The 20,785-nt window shown below is 40.8% G+C and overlaps 1 long non-coding RNA gene across 1 annotated transcript in view; it reads left to right on the top strand.

The window, feature by feature from the left end:
• Positions 1-509: 509 nt before the first annotated feature.
• Positions 510-20,785, top strand: part of LOC119735974 — a 45,132-nt gene continuing 24,856 nt past the window's right edge. Inside the window, exons 1-2 of the long non-coding RNA XR_005272246.1 lie at positions 510-604; positions 19,465-19,595. This is a non-coding gene — a long non-coding RNA (uncharacterized LOC119735974). The remainder of the gene's footprint in view (positions 605-19,464; positions 19,596-20,785) is intronic.

The raw sequence follows: 20,785 nt of genomic DNA on the forward strand, positions 1-20,785 counted from the left end.
GAATGAAATTAAAAAGATAGTCAGTAAGGATATTGAATTCCTAACAAAGCTCTTAATAGTGACGCGCGTTGGTGTTACACCGATGCCCCCACTTTGCAATGACGTAAGAATACATTTTCTACGATTACTGTTTTTTTTCCTCGTAAATTGCGACGTCAAAAAGCTCCAAATCCCCGCCATCGGCTGCTGGTGAGAAAACAAATCAACCCGCCTCATCTGCTAGAATGGAGGAGGTGGCAATCTCCCCGGAGGGAGGATTAACAGTGATGAGAATGTCTCAATTGGGAGAAAACAACCACAGCACGCCCCAATCCCTGCCAGCCGTTGTCGTCGCGGGAAAATAATAATAATAACCAAGTAGTTGACGTCTTGATTGCCCGTGCGCATGGGTGGGCCTACGCAGCTTTTTCTACTGCTAAACAAAAGCGGTTGCCAAACCACCCGGCGTCTCATCACATGATTAAACACCAACTGCACGTCGGAAAGGAAAACGCCGACCCACGGCGCGGTTATAAAGTTTCCACGAGTGGCTGGCCACGACACTTGCTGGAACACACTAACTAATCATGGTGCTTGGGAGAAACGCCTGATTGCACGACAGAAGGTAAGATTCTGGTTTCTTTTTCTAGCCTCGTGTATATGGCCTGTGTGCGTATGGCCTGTGCGCGCTGGATTCGTTTAATGGACCGAGATGCTTTTGGCAGCACGAGCCGCACCATATGTTTGCCTATACCCTGTATCTTATTTTGCCTCTCGCTTAACAAGTTTGTACGTCTCGCTTTTGATATTTATGGGTCATGGCTAAAATACTCTCCCACGAGATGGAGTGGCCATTTGATACTTAGCAAACGCTGACACGTAGTGACTGATCTCACCGACTTCGATCTCTGCTCTTAAACATTTGCTTAGAGTCTCGCAAAGATTTCGGTTGATTCGATTGCAAAAAATCGGGTCAACATATTCTCTGACCACCAGGCATCACGCCAGAATATTTATCTTCGGGTACTAGAACAAACACTGCTGAGCGTTTCCAAATTGAATTGTGCCCTTCGCCGACGTGTGAAGTCATTAATTTCAGCACCCGCGAACATATCGGATTCGAAATCGGCCGGGGTGATTTAAGATATATCTGTACACAATAAAGAACATGGTCCTTGGTTCGATTCCCATCCTATCACCCTGAGCCGAGCAAACTGTTCTTATAACAATAACGTCGGTGAATCGAACAAACCCTAATATCAAGGATTATATATTCAAAATGTCATACTAACTTAAATATAAACACTGTTTTTTCTTTTACCAGTACCAAAAAAGACCGGTAACCAATCCTGCACCCAAACCCCATCGAAATCCTATTATCATCTAATGGCATTGTATTTTTGTTGCAATCAACTTTGTAGATTTGAACAATATCGAGATTTACATGAATGAAAGCTCACGACTTTACTGTATGTTCCATGTAATAGCTTTAATAAGCATAAAAAAATGTCGGTTATTTGTAAAGAAGTTTGTGAATGAACGCACTATGAGTTGCTCTCGGATATTAATTCATTAATACTTTACTTCTGTATGTTGATGACAGCAATAAATGTCATTACGGGGAATGGTACCTTAGGGGGACATTCCTATAGGGCTGTGCGCAAAATTTGCCCAACTTTAATCACCCCTAACCCCAATTTCCCTTATCCTACTCCCGCGAATTCTGGTATATTCACATTCTGGACCATAAGCAATCGATCTAGCCTATTTGCGACATTAAAATGTTGTCTCTAGATAGGACTTGTGACATTAGGGAGACACTGAAATGTCCCCCTAAGGTATAACTTATGACGAAAAATGTCTCCTGGAGGGCTCATTAACAGGAATTAACGTTCTCACAAATAACACATGCACCGTAGCCTGAATAAGAAGAGATAAAGAAGATGGTGAAGACAATTTTTCATGTTTCAGAAATGTTCAGATTAGAGGCGGACAAGATATCCGAGGGATAAATCCAAATCCGCACGACTTGGCCCATGGTTTGACTCGAACCTGGGTCACCGAGATTGAAGTATCACTACGCCAATCCCTCCCCTCGATCGTCTGTCACGGTCCTGCTTGACATTTGCGCATGTTGGGAATTATTCCTGAAAGATCTTTTCACCTCTTCCCTGCAATCAACTGTACAGGCCCATTTCATTAGGTTCACATTTTTGGCAAAGCATCTCCAAAGACAGTTTGGTATTTGCAGTGTTTATTTGCTTGGGAAGCGGCACAGTGTCCCTGACAAGGACTTTATATAGAAAACACAGGTCGGGTTGACCTGTATTATTTTGCAAAGGACACTTTATTCGGTTCAATTTAATATTCTTTAAGCTCTTCTTCTCTGCCAAGGACCTTTTGTGAATTTAATCTCAACGATGTGAGCGCACATCCTTCGAGAGCAGACAGTGATACCAAATATTGTGTGTTTTCAAGCGTAGGAGGAAAACCTCAGAGATTTCAAACTGAAAAAAAAATACCTATGCTTATTTTTGTGCAGTCGGAACATTTTACCACAGTGGTTATAGCGATTTTGTTTGATAAATTTCTATTTTCGTCCTTTTCACAAAATAAAATTGTTTTTTTTTTATACTTTTGTTTGTTGAAAACCTTCAGCTGGGTTGTTTCTTGCTGCTTGAATCGTTCACATCATTCCCTGGTCGTGTTGCCATTTTAAATTGAAAACTGGTTCACAGTCAACGCTATGACGTTTACGACAGTAACCTGTAAACAACTGTCCATTCTCGGGTGCTCACAACATAACAAGCCAAATCACAACATACAAGCCGCGTTTTTTTATGGTGTAAATAGAGGACACACACGTGCATTGAGGGCAGGAACCAAATCGATAGTGAAAACCACAGCGAATAGATGAAGCAATAACAAGACAAGAATATAGAATTGTTTAGCTGATCTGTTACACGGTACCCTGTGGAGACATGGGTATCATAGGGAACAAAAGATTGAATACGTCTCCACCAATTTCTATAGGTGAATACGTCTCCACAAGGTTATCACGAAATAGATATATGGATTTTACTCAAAAACTAGGAATTTCCAAGGTGTGTTGATTCTTGATTCTAGCTTTTCTTGTTGGTTTTCATCAGATTAGCATGCTGTGTAATCTTCACCATGTATATACCCATAGGCTTGTAGCTGTAAAGAATCAGAAATTCACTGACAAACGAGCATGCAGAAAACTTCATTCTCTTTCGCATTTCACATCAATCTGAAAAGAGTTACGACACATAGGAGGGCATTGATATTTACTTCTGTAATGCTGCAAGTGCGAAGACGTCTTTCGGGACTACCGGCTCACTCTATAAGATCTATGACTCAGTTATATCGAAAACCTCAAGCTACAGAAAACACTCCCATCTTATTTTCCAGCAGTAAATCAATATTCTCGGAGACATTTTGAAAAGAGTATTTACACCCCTTCCCCCCATTAAAAAATCCAGAGTCCAGAGTGTAGGTAGTGATTTTCAATAAAAATTGTTTTCTTCCTTAAATAAAACACTGTTGTCCCTCCAAAAGTGTTTCCTAAGCCAAGTTTTCAAAACAGCTTCAAATTCTCGAGAGGCTGTCAAAATCTCGTACATTTATATGCGCCAGCACCGAAACGATTTGAAATATTCAGCACGCAAACAAACCCACCAAATTATAAATAAATCAAGACTTTCCAGTGCCGTTGAATGGCAAAATTAATGTGTGTCCGTGGCCTGGTTGGGTGGATATTTCCCGTTCGTCCTTGAAGAAGACACGGTTACGGTAATCAGTCATCAGTTATAAATTATTGTTCTCAGCGGGATGCAACTCGCATGCTGAGGAAGCAATACTTCTCACTGTGTGTATAGACGCGCAGACTGATGATAATGCCGAGCACAAGCTGTCATGATGTGCATGCGCATTTCTCAATTAACAGTGTGATTCGGGAGGTTCGTCCTGGGCCTTAATTTGACGGTGCCGCCCGAGTGGAAATAAAGCTAAGCAAATTCATGATGTAAAGCTAGCAATTAAACATCGCGTGAAAGATTAGGCTGGTTACCTTGTTAGTTTATGTTTTTGGTTGCTTGTTTTTTGCGGGTGTCGTAATGTACTTGTTTAACATATCCCCCGAGGACCAACACACAAAGGGGGAACACCAGATCCTTTCAGTCCTTGGGAGTTGGGTATTTTTTTTTCAAAACAGTCCTCTGTGGTAGGTTTGTGTGCTTAGTCTATGGGAGAATGTTATATTACAGGGACAATGGGAAAAACACAAAGCAATGTCCTCGGGAGTGTGGTAAAACAAGAGTGTGCGCGTTCTCCGTGCTAAGCAACATGTCTGTGCTAATAACAGCCGCATTAATTGGCTCCCTCGTGTAGAGAATGATATCTCGCACGGCGGAGGAAAGAAACTTTCGCGGGGAAAACAGACTAAATATTTGGTTTAAGCGGTCGTGATGGCGCGGTCGGCTGCCCGCCACCCGCCAATTTGTCAAGTTGAAGAGATACCCCGTAGTTCTTTCGTGTTTCGAACTTACATATGGTTGGTGGATGGTATGTACATGTATATCGGAATTGCTGAAAGGAAGCTGGCAGGTTGAAAGTTTTCACGTGTTCCTTGGTCTGTTATTACCTCCGTCAAGGAGGTTATGTTTTCATCGTCGTTGGTTTGTCTGTTAACTAGATAACTCACAAAGTTATGGACGGATTTGCGTGTGTTTAGGGATGGTCCTTGGTACAAGTACAAATCGATTACATTTTAGAAGTGATCCGGAGCTGGGTCTGGATCCAGGATTATTTTTAAAAATTCTTAACCATTTATGCGAGTATTTCTTTTGGGTGTACTGACAATATGGCGGGGACTTGTTTAGCCTTGGCGGAGGTTTGCGCTCACGGAGTGCTTTTTAGCTTGTATAGCGAATAACGCGCCCTGAAGGCTGAGCTATGCGAATGTTATTCTAGAATGTGCTCAAGTTTGGCATCAAAACAACCCGCTATGTCCTGAAACCCTTGGTGACTGATTTCTAAGCAGTCTGCTTTTTTGGGTTTGAAAAGATTATTTACTTAGCATTACAGCGTTTACTGTTATGCACCAAATTTTCAATGTTACTTTAAATTGTGACGAACAAAAAGCAACATTGAATGAAAATCTCGTAATCTCCCGTCCCCAGTGGGTTTCATTGTCGTACCGCTGTTGTTGGTATTGCTTTAGGTTTTAAAAAGTAATGTCTATGGAGCTTTATCCATGTTTCCTTCGACAATTTGCTTCATCGTTGTCTGTTGTGTTTGTGTTACCAAGGCTTCCCCCGAACGAAGCGCCCCCATGAGTGTACATGTATAGCTCGCAAGCCCGAAGAAACCGTGGAAGGACGACATTGAAGACAAAATGTTGGGTTTAAACCCCGCAATAGGGAAAAACGCACGGGGCACCAATTGGCCGAAAACGCAATCCCTAATGTCGGCCTGTTCGTATAACTGTCGTGTTCATTCTATAGATGTGTTGCTCCAATTCATCACCTCTCATTTTAATCAATGAGGTTGTAACATAACAGTGAGACATTTTAGGTTGACCGTGAGGTTTTGAGGACTGTTAATTGTGTACTGCTCATATAATATGCATTGAATGATTTTACTTTCGTGTTGAATGCCTGGATTAAAGGTAATATACAACATTTGAAAACATCAAAAAAACAACACTACCAAAATATTATGAAATACCTTTCTTGACTGTAAGTGAATGATAGTCTCAAGCATCCTGTGAAATCGTGGCACCTGGTGTGCTGTCATTTTCAAAAAAAGCTGACTTCCAGTCGGCTGGCCATCGTTGAAAAAACTGACTTTTTTTCGAAATACTGAGACAGAAACGAAATGTTCATTTTTTATTAGGACAGTTAAACTACATTTTAACCGTCTCTTAATTAACGGCATTCTCCGTTTTGATTTATCAAGCGTTTCACGCAAATGGTTGACTTTTTGTTATGATGGTTGGAAGTACTTTCCAATGGATTCCTTAGAATGTGTCGTTTCCCAGGCTTTAAATAAAAAAGCGTTTAATTCCATTCCTTTTTGGTTGGATTACATTCTTTCATGAAACGTTCCAGCGATAACCAAAATTACGCGGAAATGGTTAATCAAGAACATGTTCTCAAAAACCGAAGCCTGCGCGCTCTTGCCGTGCACTCACTGAAAATCTGTTTTAATTGATAGCGCCATTTCGGACGTAGTTATAAATAGCTCTTGGTTTAAATTAAAAGTCTATTGATATGCCTAATTACCTTCGCTGTGATAGATGGCCATCTTCACCGTACCGATGTTCGACCTGAATGTTTCAAGCCGAACAGATCCGTTCGACAACTCTAACCCAGCTAACATTTACTACATAATTGATCTTGTAATTTACTGTTCTTCCTGGGAGAAATCAAAAGGGGTAAACATTGCAGAGGTGGTGCCTGGAATCACTTTCTGGAGGTGGAATTCAATGGATTGCAAAACAATCCAAAGCTTCTTTCGCTGTCCTCTTGTAATTTTGAGGGGGGGGTGGGAGTTAGCTCTCGCAGGTTTGTTTTCCATTCAGTAGGGGACGTTGAACAATAGAGGACAATAGGGTCCATTCCCAAAAGTCCACAATTGACAATCGTGTGCAAAACATATGGGAGGTCTTCCTAAAAAGTTAGGGGACAAACAAAAGAGGGACAATAGGGGGTCTACGATTGAAGGTGTTTACACACTTGTGTACGTTTGGGGCCATGCTTCCCCTACCCCACCCTATAGCTCTACTAAAGCTTTCTCACAGCTCGACACCAAATCAGGAAGATGATTGGGTATGAGCCAAATATTTTCAAGGTAAGGTATACTTCTTTTTAAGCTTGTCCGTAAATGCGTTTGTGATTGAACATTGAGGAGCAGGCCGAGCAGCGCTTCGCGTCGGCCTTAAGGGATAAGCGCACATGGAGATCAATCGTAAGTACAGGCTTGCATAGGAAGGTCTTTATATGTATGCTTTTGTTCTTGGCCGTCCAGACGCTGAGATATTGGAGATTTGAAGAATATCATTACCCAATTTTGTTCAGTCTTTCCCTCACAGCCTTCTCCTTGTTGCAAGATTTCCCTCTTTCATTGTTCCTCATCCTTGTAAAGGCATGGTCCTTGGTCAACCTCGTCCCCAGTGCTTACTTTATATTCAATTCCTTTCTGATTGTTAATATTAATTTGAAATGTGATACTGCATGTTGTCTCGTTAAGATCGTCACAGTTTGATTAAAATAAAATTGTGTTTTCGTAACTCACGCCATGCTCGCCCCGCGACGAATTGATTCTGTTTTTACCCCAGACACCGCATACAAAAACAAACGCAAATGCCACAATATAGGCAACCTATAGTGACAACACGCAATGGTTTTAGCTTTACACTTGCAAGCTATCTCTTAATTATGGCGCGCCTTGCAATGGGCAAAAATCAAATTCGGATAAGTGAAAAGTTGCGACACGTTGGCAAAACAATGTCATTTCCCATCTTCAGTCCTTCCATCCCAAACCAAATGGCACTTGACACTTGTGATATCTTTCCGTGTTTTCTTAAGACCTTTATAAAAAAAAACCAGAGCTATATTTTGAAATATACGTTACGTCAATCTCGCGGGTATAAATAGCAATACACAGCACTCCATTTGCATCTACGGATGAATCATACAAAAATGCAAAAATAGCCTGGAGCAGAAGAAACAAAAATACTTCTATGAAAGGATATAAACGCTATGGTACGCACGCACATTTTATTTTTACAATGTGCCGAAACTTATCCGATGAAAGTGAAGAAACCCACAGAAACCCCCCGAAGGCATTGACTTCTGTTCTGCGCATTGATCGACTCGTGTATATCGTTTCATCTTATTAAAAAAAAGAAAGGTTGTGAACTAACTAGCAACAAGGTGTCTACTCAATTACACTCGCTTTAGACCGGCAAAATTGGCTTCTAATCTTTGGGGAAAACTGCCCGCGGCGGGTGAAGCTCCATGGTTTCACGGACTGACGCTGGTTGTCGCATCGTGTGGGTTGTATCTCACGCAGATTTCTGACTGTGAGAGATCCGGTTGAACTAAAGCGGGATATTACAAAGAAAGCTTCCAATCTGGACTCAGACATGTAGGCTCTTCAGCTGCAATTTCGTTTTGGGGGTGATGAGCGGTTCGTGTCCGAGGGATTTGGTCGTTTTAATTGTCCCACAAAAATGGTCAATCGCATAAATTGACGTGCAGAACGGAAAGAAAAATCTGCGACTTTTGACCTGTGCACTCAGTGAATTTCCATGCTGTATTTTTTGTTTTTAATACTTTTCATAGAAAAAATCGATCATTCCTCCTATTATATTACCGATCAGTTCATTTTCCTAATTTTTTTTCTATAAAGGTTCAAGAAAATTCGAAAAGTAATGTAAAATATCGTCCGGAACAGTTGGCTTAAAATAATTACACTGACAAATACAATGTTACCAGCTAAGCCTGCAGTGAGCAGTAAATACTATATCGGTCAAACTTGGGAAAGAAAATCAATTCCCAATTTTGGACTGAATAGTTCACATAAGTTTTGGTTGTTCGATTTATCCACGACCGGTTGCAATAGACGAAAGGCGAAGGCTCATTGGTGTCCGTAAACATGGTGTAAACAGACGTGCTGAAATTTGTATCCTTGTTGAGTCATTTCTTTGTTCTCATGTACTAAAGTTTTCTAGTTTGAAAGTGTTCTTTCCAAATGCTCCTTTTTTTACCAGAAATAATTTCCTGGGCTGATATTCGGACTTAATATCCCTTACATAAAATACTTCAATTCGCGACGGATCAACATACCTTAGAAATTACTAGTTTTTGAGTAAAATCCCTATATCTATTTCGTGATAACCTTGTGATTCACCTATAGAAATTGCCCTGTGGAGACGTATTTAATCTTTTGTTCCCTATTGTGCACATGTCTCCACAGGGTACCGTGTTCCAGATCAAACAAACAAAGTGTTTGCGTATACAGAGTATAGGGAGTCCTCTCCTTGTTCCACCTCCTATAGACAAAGCCGAGCACGCTCTATCGCGATGGCCCCCTTCGATGGCGAAAGCATTGTGCTGGCTTTTCGTCACGGGACATTTGCTTTGTACATCAGCGTGCACAATGCTTTCTCCATTGAAGGGGGCCTCGCCAGTGTGCACTGGTCACGTTTCCGTCTGTAGAATCCATTGAGTTTGGCAGGAAATCTGTGGATCAGTGATCATGCGCAACTTGCAATGCTAAGAAACTGCTTTTAACATAATTGTCAATATTTTGTTATGACATACTGCATTTGATGTTTTACCTGAATCCTATTCAGAGACAAACAATTTTCATGTTCATACTCTGAGTGTAAAACCCTCTCCGGATATAATCGATTCAAATAGATGTTGGTTTGTTCGGATGTTAAACTTCAATGCTAAAAACACACTAGGCGACGATTGCCTCAGGCTAAAAAACCGAATCGTCAGGACAAAATAAAACACTTCCAGTTATCTTTTGAAACAGGAAACAAAGAAACTTTGCAGACTTTCAAAACTCCTCCTTGAACTTTCCAGATGGAATACCTACTGTAAGGGGCTTAGTACGGAGTTTTCAGCTAAAATATCCGCCAGCTTTAATAACCGAAGAGAAGTTAATGCCGTTTCCTCCTCGTCATTCTAATGACGTTATCTCTAAGATAAGAAGAGGCTTTTCACTTAAGATTGTCAAAATTACGCTACCATATGTCACTTCATGCTTCCGTTGGTACAAGATGAAAAATCTCTCGGGGGGAGTAAATCTCCCATCCTCCAATCTTTTTCTTGTCTGCGGAACCTTTTTTAGACAGCTGTTTTAATTCCCAACCAAATGAAACAAAAGAATTAAGAAAGAGTCGGACTTTGGATTCCTTGCAGCTAAATTAAAGTCGTGGGTGGTGAAGCCATGACGCAAACTAATACATAATCTCTCTTGATTTTGTTTTATTAATATTTTGCAAAGCTATACAAAACGATAAATTACACTTAAATATCATCGCTTTTAAAAAATAAATGAAAGCTTCAGTGTGGACCACCATGTTAGGTATTTTATTATGATTCATAAAGGTATATTTCAATTTTCAGGCTTTCAATTTTTGACCATGTACTTGAAGCACACAAACAACGCGGGGGGGGATTCATCAGCAATTTATTTTCTTGAGACACTTGGCCTCCGAAAATCAATAGGTGGGTGGGGGGGGGGGGGCTCGTAACATAATTTTAATGGGGCGCTGTTCAAATCCGACGATTATTAACACTATGTTATAGAATTGTGTACAAATACCCCCTAACCAAGCAAGCTCTGTCGGTATTTTGGGCACAGGCGGACATCATTACCAGTTTAATTTTTTGGTAGTAAGAGCGGGGGGGGGGCATTATTTAAAGGCATTTCTATAAGAAAAAATGGACAGAGCTGGGGGAGGGGGTTAACCCCCCCCCCCGGATCCGCGCCTGCACCATGTTAGGTTATTTATTATAATTCATTAAGCTGTATTTCAATTTTCAGGCTTTCAATTTTTTGGTCATACACTTGAAGCACAGAGACGACATTAAAAAAGCAAGGCAACATTTTAAGATGAAATACACTACTTACCCTAAAAGTAGAAAAAAAGGTTTAAAATTCCGTAACTTGAAAAGTACAAAAGTGATTTGAATGATTCTTATACTCAAAGAAAGTTTATGAATTGGGCTTTCATGTGCTAGATTTTGAAAGTGTTACATACAGAACTTCACTGAAACAATGGTCCCGACATTTGGGTTTCGTGTTTTTTGACTCACCCTGTAGTGACTACTTGCCTGTCGGTATTTTAATTACCTCCACGATCCCAGGTGGAAAAACAGAGAGAGTCATTTTCAGGTTGATTAATCCTGCACAGGCTGGGGTGTACAGTACACAGCCACACTAATTGCATTTGAGCCGTATTAAACACGTTAATTGAACTAATAAGTTGATCTGCCATTTGTGCCCTGAAATGTTGTACATTTGGAATAAATTGTTACGGACGTGAAGCGCTCAAGGCAATGTTAATGAATTTTTTTACGAAAGTATTTTTGAGTCTTCGGTTCGTACTTGTAGCTGCGTGAAATTTGGAGTTCAATCATGAGCCGAAACAGCATCTAACGGAGTCCAATTCTGAAGAAAGAATTGCTCGTCGACGACAACGTGTGTAACTAAATGGTGCATGCGCAAAGATGGGCCTCCGGTTTTACGAGAACTGTAAATTAAATTTAAAATTTATTAAATTTAAATTTAACTGACCTACAAACACTGACCTCGACCGGATTGTTTATTGTTAGCTTACTAGGTCACTATCTTGTAGGAATGTCAAAGAGAGTCCTCCAAAAGCCTTTGTTGCATCGATACTACGAACTGTTTGATGTTTTGGTGTCCTGATTTACGCCAGTGATCGGGGTTAACTTTTTATGTCAACATTGAGCCTTTGACACCGATGGCGCAGCCAAGATTTGATCTTTTGCGCAAAAGAGCTCGACCAAAACTTTGGTTCCCCCGAAGAAAACCAAGCAATCAAAATATATAATTGAGAGGTGTTCCCCGGAGCACACCTGATAACGAATGATGATTATGGTGTAATGTGTTGAGTTGCCAGTGGTTTCCATATTGGAGGGTGCACATCGTTTAAAAAATGGCAAAATGACGACCAACTCCTGGCACAAGGTCGGTGAAAAAGTAACTGACTATACACTTTACAACTTTTTTTGGCCACACATTGTAACATTTTGCTCGAATTCAAGAACAATTGAGGTAGTTCTACACCACGTCATTTGTCGTTTAACACACCCTTTGGGTTTACGCACCACCACCACCTCCACAACCACCACCACCACCACCACCACCAACAACAACCACCACAACCACCACAACCACCACAACAACCACAACAACCACAACAACCACAACAACCACAACAACCACAACAACCACACCAACCACACCAACCACAACAACCACAACAACAACAACCACCACCACCACCAACAACAACCACAACAACCACAACAACCACAACAACCACACCAACCACAACAACCACAACAACAACAACCACCACCACCACAACCACCACCACCACCACCACCATCACCAACTTACTCACAGTGAGTACGCAATGGAGGAGCAACCAAATTGACTTTTCTAAATATCTAATGTCTGTCCTCTACAGAGACCAGAATGAAGTTTAAATATCCGACCCGAAAGTTTAGAAGGTTCCTTTGAAGAGTAATACAAACAAAGAATACTACATTATTTCACCAATTTGGTGGGAAAGGTGACTACACTTATAATAACATTAATGCGAAACGAGGACGCCAAGTGATAAAAATGTGAAGAGGAAATTAAGTTTTGAGACAGGTCATGGCATGTTTTCGTCGCCCACATGGGTGGCCATCCAAGAGAAATGCATTTATGGAGACTTTTAGGTGTGCCAATAATGTGTGGGGGGGGGGGGGAAGGCGGGAAAAATCTATACCCAAGTTGAAATATGGTTGCCTGTGTTCTCCAAAGGAAGAACAAAATCAATGATTCTGTGTTGAAATCAGAATTAGAAAACACGGTTCGGCAGACACAAATTACTGAACGTCATCAAATACCAGTTCCAGGGAAATTGGGACTTGCGAAATGACGGCCGTTTTCATGTTTTGAACCTTGTCCTGTAAAACGAAAAAACAAGCGATGCCGAAGGTTTATAAGAGAAGGTTGAAAAAAAAAGCTTGGGAAATCGATGGGACATTTCGAAGCGATCGTTAACCGTGTACCCTCGATTGGGTCCATAATGGCCGGCTTAAATCAAACGTCATTTATTACCACTGTGAAGACGAACCGCGGACGGCTTTACATACATCGCATTTATTACTTGGTCCAGAAAGGAAAACATTCTCGAGACAGGGATTGCAGGCCTCTCTCGTTCCGGTCTGATCCGGTACAAGTAGGCCTAAATCCGCTGGGTCTTTTATTCACAGCAAAGATTGATAGTCGTGTTCAGCTCAGAGGGGACCCATGGGTTGTTGAAAATGGTAACTGGTGATTGCTATGAATCTTAGCAATAAGCCAGTTCGATATCAAACTCTGCTCCTGACAAAATTGGACGAATTTCAGTTGGGGTTAACTCGGCAAATAAATCTATAAAACTTTACGATGGCAACTGTAGGCCTAACTTTATCTACGATCAACAATTTGTAATCAACACAACTAGCTTGGATTTTAGGTGGACCAAATAAACGAATATTAAGTATGGCATGTGTTTGCCTTTTCTTTACTTCAGTACAAGAGTGATCATTTTCTGTGTTAATTATATTTATTTATTTATGCATTTTGTATACTTTTCTGTAATTTACCTTGTGGCAGTTATTTCCCGCCTATAGCCATGCAAGTATGTATATCAATGTATTATATCCAATGAGAAACAGTTGCATGATATATACCACTTTCACGGCGCGTCATCGTTAAGGACAGCTGTCTTTTTGAAATGTAAATTCGGTTACACCTCTATGTTCCGACACCCCTATGTTCCGACTGCACATATCCCTATTCCTAACCCTAACCCTAACCCTAACCGGGAGTAACACAATCCAGGTTGTCGGAACATAGGGGTGTCGGAACATAGAGCAGTCACCGTAAATTCACTGACATTGAAAGCGCAAAGTGTATTGTCATGCGTTTCACAGAGGATTAAAGACCAGCCCAGAGTTGTGACGTCAGCTTTACGAGGTCTATTGTGCGGTTGTCTTGTAAACCACCGATATTCTTCCTGAACTAATTTATCTTTTGGGAAAAGGGACCTGTGTATGGTGGCTGCTCTTTTTGCGCAAATATCAAAACTCTCCGGTGCACAACCTTCCAGGCATCCTTAGTTGTATCTCAGGGATGACATCATTTAATAACGTCAAAATCACATCATCAGAGAAGACGAGATTTAATCTGAAAAGAAAGAAATCAGATTTTGGACCATTCAAAATGGAAGAACATTCGTTTTTCTTTCATGAATTCAAAATGGACATCTTGATTGCAAAGGTCGGGTATATACTAACAGCATCTCGCTGAAAGTGGGACAGCAACTGGGGGAAATGCACCATGAAATGTATTTACCTCGATTCATGCTGTGGTGGGTTTTAATTTGTTAGACGTGAGTTCTATTGCAGACCCGGTGACTGATTGAAAACTCCAGACCCATCTATCAAGCATTCAATGATAACTGTTTTTCCAATTCCACGCAAATGGCGAGCTCGAAAAGTCAAACAAAGGGGACTATTTGATTACAGAGAAAGGCCCATAAATTCAGTTTTCACCGTGGAAAGACGCGCGTGCAATTATCCTCTCAACCCATTGTGTGCACTGATTCTTCTCCATCACAGAGCGTATATAGACATTATTTTTTCCCCCAAAGAAGCATCTGTGTTATTCATGTCTAGCCATTGTACCCCGCAGAAAGATGTCCCAATTTGCTCTTAAGTAATACCGTCCCCTGGCTGTACTGTGCGGACAAAATACCAACAATCGCAGTAAGAACGGTACAATATCTCAGGTTGTGTGCTTGCCTTCTCTTTTTAATTAATTCCCATGGCAATGCCTAAGCACCTGAAAGTGCAGGGGGACCCTTGAAGCAAAGGACGTGAAGGGGGTATAATACCTCATCAATCTAGCGGCGCGAAGCCCGGCAGCAAAGATGCGGCCGTACAGCAGCGATATGATCAGCACAATGTCATTGGCAACATTTGTGTCTTTTGGTAAATCGTGTAGGCCTTGGGGCGGCACATATGTAGGCTGATTGGGTTCCCGATTGAGTAACCTGACCGTCTTGAAAGGGGCCGCGGATGTGTTGTGATTGCACGGTTTCTCTGATGACAAATATCAGAAACAAGAATCATGTCGGAAATGAAACGACACCCACAGCTTTGCACGCGCGTTGTCCGGAGCATTATGCAATCAGCGATAGCGCGTTCAGAAAGTGCATTTCTTTATTGTGACCTTTCCTTCCCGTGTTATATTTAATACATCAACTATTGATACGTCTCGGCCCGATTTTTTAGTTTTGCTCTGTTATGGTTTTGCTGGTTTTGTTTATGAGTTGGTTTATTTGTTTGTTGTGTCTTTTTTTTCTTTTTATTATTTGCCTTTTCGTTTTCCCAAGCTTAAAATAAATACAAATTCACGGTATTATTACTGAAGGACATCACAATATTGATGAGTTCTTTTGTTGTCTTGACTTTTTCTCATTTGTTTTCTACCAACCAGCTATCTATTAAAATGATCAAAATTCAAAGAAAACGTTTGTTTGAGAAGTGTAAAATTCCCAGCCGATAGATGTAATCAGAAATTCAAACCGATCATTTAATGACCACGAAGTATTTTGCAAAGAAATGATTTAATCTTTTTTTTGTTGGTGGGAATCACTTGGAGAAACCAGGGCACGAGTGCGTTCACTCGAATTATTGTCGTAAAAATAGAAATTACTCCCATCTCGGACAACAAATTAATCATTTGATTATGCATTGGCCTCGATGTGCAATTTCTTGTACGGCAAGATATTTGAGGCAACGTGTTTATGTGTAAAACGACAAATTTTCAACTGGTATCTTTTATTTTAATGAAAACAAAAAGTCGTTTTGGGGCGTTTCTAACCCTTTGAAAACGTGTGTGTTCTTAGGGTTGGTTTTGCGCAGGATTAGATATGCGTTGCGAGTAGCCAGGCTGCAAGTCCCTACATTCTTGTAGTGATCATAACAGTTTTCAGCCTTCATTTTTGCGTACATTTAAGAAAAGAGTTTGTCGATTATTCGAGAGGAAAAGTGAAAAAATGTTGGGAATAGTAATTTTTTAGTTACATTTAACCAAGTACATTTAAAACCGGCTAGGGGCCTGGACGTCGATAATGGCCCGAGCAGAAGGCGATGGACATTATCCGCGTCCAGGCCCCTTTGCCGGTTTTAAACGTACTTGTTTAATATCGACCAAGCGCATGTTTATTTCCGGCCCATTCATAAATACCTTTCGGTCAAAAAGTCAAAACAAGTCAAACATTCATATTTCCAACGATTTGTTTAACAATAATTGCACAAGTACTTCATATTTTGTGAAACAACCCTTTAGCCATGTCTAATGGCATATGCCTCGCGCGCGTAATGCTAAAAATTGGCTTTTTTGGAGAAATTGGCGCGCGCGGCGTGTACTGCCCGATGTGGCGCAGAACGCAGCGGTGTTTTATCTGCGGTTTAAAACCACCCACGTAACGGGCTAAGTTGTCCAATAGGAATGGGTAAACTGTCTCTGGTATTCATGAATATAAATTACCATCACAGTTATAGGTGCTTGTAGATGCGATTATTTTGAAATGACGTGCTTTCGTGCCTCCGAATTTACTCTTTTCATGATTGATGAGGGAAAAAGCGGAGATTCGCACATTTGATAATGGCAATTGGCCGGAGTAGCCTGAGCGTGCATATCTCACATTGCTCTCCCATTGTGTGCTTGTCACGGACCCAGCACGTGCTAAGTGTCGCAGGCTCCGTTACAAGTCACGGCGTAAGACAATATTTATTGCCGCTGAGTCAGGTGCGAATCAAGGCAATCTGTCAAGCTAGCTGCACACCAGATTTTTATCTCATTCGTGGCACGCACTGTTTCGCCCATAAATATACCAATACGCTAGAAATTACACCGTTACTGTCGGTCTTAAAAAGTTAGGCTGGGATTAATCCATAACGGATATCATCCCTGGGCGGCTGTAGAGAAATTTCAAATCAGAATTTCAAACTGGAGGGTCTTTGTGCTCTCTTTGTATGCCTAATTGGGAGTATAATGTCTGTAATGTCATACAATGGTTAAGCACTACCAGTTTGATGCCTTTTATACGGATTTTGAAACTCTGGCAGGAGGCTTCTACATGTCACTTTGTAGTCGGTCAGTCGGTCCCCGGAAAATTTACCAAAATAAGCCCCCTATATTAAATTTCCCATAAATATAACTACCAAATTTAAATTCTCAAAACAAAAGCAAAAAAAGTGAATTAAATACTTTAACCAAAATTGTTTGCAATTCGGAAAGATGTTTGTGAAAAGTTTGTTAATAGAGGCAAAATGTGTGTAGAATTGTTATAGTGTATATACGTGCATGGTATTCATCACAAATCGCTATAAATCTAGGTATAGGCCTACAGCTAAAGTATGGTGCTCCATATGTGTCATCGGCGTCGCATTTTGGACGTCGCATTTTTAAGCTCTGGCAGGGATCATTTTGATCGATTTCATGCAAGATTTTCATCATGCAAGACGGCCAGAGCTTCTTTTGCAGTCGCACTTGTTTTTCTACAGCCAAATACTTCAACGTTGAAAGGTACTTAAAGGTGTCTTTTTGCATTAGTGAATCTTCGTATTAAGAAATTCTTTGCCAGTGTCCATACGTTGCAAGTTCTTTCAGCGATTCGTAGAGACAGAAACCCTAAACCGGACGACCGGCAAGACCACAATCGAAAATTGACGTCACAACAACGTCACGTGACCTCAAGTAAAGCTGCACTTTATTAATTCAGTTTTCATTTTTCAAGGTTCTTTGCAAGTGTCAATAATTTGCCCTTTATGCAACTTGCATGTTTTTGTACTTTGATTTAAAAATCGAAAATTTAAAAATTGAAAACTGAAAGCCTTGGGTTCTGTTTGTGATCACAGTTCATTTTGTTTTACTTTTTTATTATTTACTTATTTATTTATTTATTTCACTGCATCCCCCAGATGGGCTTGAAGGACACGACCGAGTCAAGCAGAGACGTGTGTTTTTGTGTTATTCATTTTTGTTTTCAATCGACAAAAAAAATAATTAAATCGAGCAGTACTGCCGTCGTTCGCGATGACGCGTGAACAGTTGCGTGTCGTGTGTGCAAGACTGCAGTTTCATTCTTTTTTTTTTTCATTTTCATTTGCTTGTAGCCTTGACCGAAAGGTTAAAGTGGCCATCTGTGTCTCAACTTATCCGTATTAAGTGTAACGGAAGACATCTCCATTAATCTCGACGATACCTTAAATAATTTCAACATTCCATCTTTTATATACCAGAAGGACAAAAAGGTACTTGTCTCAGTGGAAAGGACGCTTTGATATTGTTACGCAACTTTGCCGTCACTCTAGGAAAATTTATTTCAAAACAGCTGGAGCGTGGATGGGCACTTTAAGCTTTGCGCGGTGTCTTTCATAAAACAATATACCTTTTGCGTTGGAGCCATCTTTGAGATGCGTGCTTAGTTTCACGGTGACTCGCGTACAGTGTGAATACACCTGCTATATGCATTCATTGTTACTCATGACCAAAATACCCCAAAGATGGTTAATTATATTAATAATAATGGGCCTAATCGCAACATTACCGATTTCTGACACAGATCGCAAGCAGAGGGTGTGATTTAAAATATGTGCAGTAATGTTATAGTCACGTGGTATTTATCACAAATCGCTATAAATCTAGGTATAAATCTACACTATGGTGTTCCATATGTGCCATCGGCGTCGCATTTTTGGGCGTCGCAATTTTTAAGCTCTGGCACGGATCATGTTGATAGGTTTCATGCAAGACTTTCATGCAAGACGGCCAGAGGTTATTGTCAGACGCACTTGTTTACATGAAGATCAGTGGTCTGTGGGATTCGAACCCGGGTCGCACAGGTGGACGCGCAAGAAGAAGAACCACTTGGTGAACTTTAGCTTTGATTATCACTGGAAGCAGTTGAGCAAAGATGTTTTGACTGATCTGGCATCTGGGAAAGCTATCGCATTGCCAATGATGCATTCCAACAAAATACAGCTATTGGGTACCGCCCAATGGAAACCGTCTTTCCTCACTTATAGTCGGGATCTAGTGAAGCTTTGTGGTCACACCATGTGGAAATCTCTTTTTGGGAAGATGTCTGGTTCTGAAAAGAACCGGTTGGATGTTTTCGGAACCACACATCTTCCCAAAAGAGATTTCCACATGGTGTTATCGCAAACCTTCACTTGTTCATACCACCACCATACACAGTTTCAAATCTTACTTGTAGTCGAGATATACGACTTTTAGATGTGTGTTACGGAATTATCATATAAACTTGAGTATAGTTTACTATATGTTTCCTTTAAATGTAAACTCAAAATAGTTGGACAACGAAGTGAGAAGGCACAAAACTTGAAGGTTTGTCTGGTGAGGTCAGCAGTTTTTAGAAGTTCCCGGATGACACCATAAACACTTTTTTGTATGGTAATTTATGTGTTAAACTCAACGTTTCGAACGGTTTGCTGTTCTGTAGATGAACAGTGTTCAAAACATCATGCTGTTAAAATGCATAGGGTTTTTTTTTTTCAGAGCCAAACTGCTCAAAATGGAATTTCTCACAAAAAAATCTTGTCTGTTTTTTTTCTCTCCAAGATTGATGACTTTTGTGACTCCAGCGGTATAAAGACATATAACAAGCACTTGCAGATCAAGGTGAACAGTGATTTTGTTGCTGGAACGGCCGCAAGACAGACCAGTCTACACATAGACACTCAACAAAAAAGGTACGACTAGCTTTATTTTTTGGTTTTGTCGCCATGAGATATAAGTCACAGTTGATGGAGATTTTACACTACAGACCTGTTATGTCTGAGGGATGCGGAGTACTCGACTCGTTAAAGGTTCTGACACTTGTCGGAAAATTAGCATGGCAGTCGCGCCCTTTTGTGTAATCCAAACGAAAGGAGGGAGAGAACGCTATAGGCACAACTTATCTTGTGCCTTGGCCATGTCGGTCCAAACATGGAACAATCAGAACCTTTTGTTTCTCATTTGTTGTTTACCTTTCCCTAACATTTCTTAAACATCCACACCCAACCATGGCTGTTTTTGTTTCAAGTCAGCCCACACAAAATGATGACTCCGGTGCATGCTGTGAGCAGTGGTTTTATTTCTCTCCATGTCGCAATCACAGTCTGCTGCCGTAATTTGTTTTGTATTTTTGAAAAAAAAAGAACCTTGAAAGAGTGGCTGTAATTAGACAACACAGTCTGCCTCATTTTCTGCCGACCCTCAATTTATACCAGGAAAACAGTATATGCTCACGCACGTGGAATGACGCGCAACAATGCAGCAAATCAGGATATAATTGAACGTTGGCAAGGCTCTTGTCTTAATAACAGAATAATGTCGGCCTTGGTAAGCACACCGGAGAAGATATTGGCGCCTTGGCAAAGTTGTTCTTGTGACGTTTTAAAAAGAAATGGAGGTTTGGTTGTGATGAGTTTACCGACAAAAAGCATTCACGATACCGTGGTTGCGAGCAGGGCCCAATTTCACGGCGCTTAACACACAAAGTCAGGCTTATAAGAGCAGGTTACCGGTCAAAACTCCACGGGATTGCTTGTGATTAGTATTCAGCTGTTGTTTGCTCAGCATGAAAATCGCAGGAGGTTTTGGCTGTTATTCTGCTTTTATAAGCCAGATTTTGTTTGTGCTAAGCAAATTGTTGTGCTTAGCAGCACTGTAAAATTGGGTCCAGTACGCTACCTCGATAGCTCCCCTCTCGGTTATATTTGGGGCTGTAATGTGGGTTCAGTTTTTCGACCTTAAACATTTCGGCAAATGACGTTTATAAAACTAACACTCTTGATGTGCTGTGCAAACGTAACGGGTCGTGGTGCCCCAAAGGATTCCAAGATGCTATCGTATTAGGTGCTATGGTATTAGGTGCAAAATGTTGGGCACTACTGTA

Source organism: Patiria miniata, unplaced genomic scaffold (assembly GCF_015706575.1).
Source record: "Patiria miniata isolate m_02_andy unplaced genomic scaffold, ASM1570657v1 HiC_scaffold_29, whole genome shotgun sequence".
Classification (NCBI taxonomy): domain Eukaryota; kingdom Metazoa; phylum Echinodermata; class Asteroidea; order Valvatida; family Asterinidae; genus Patiria; species Patiria miniata.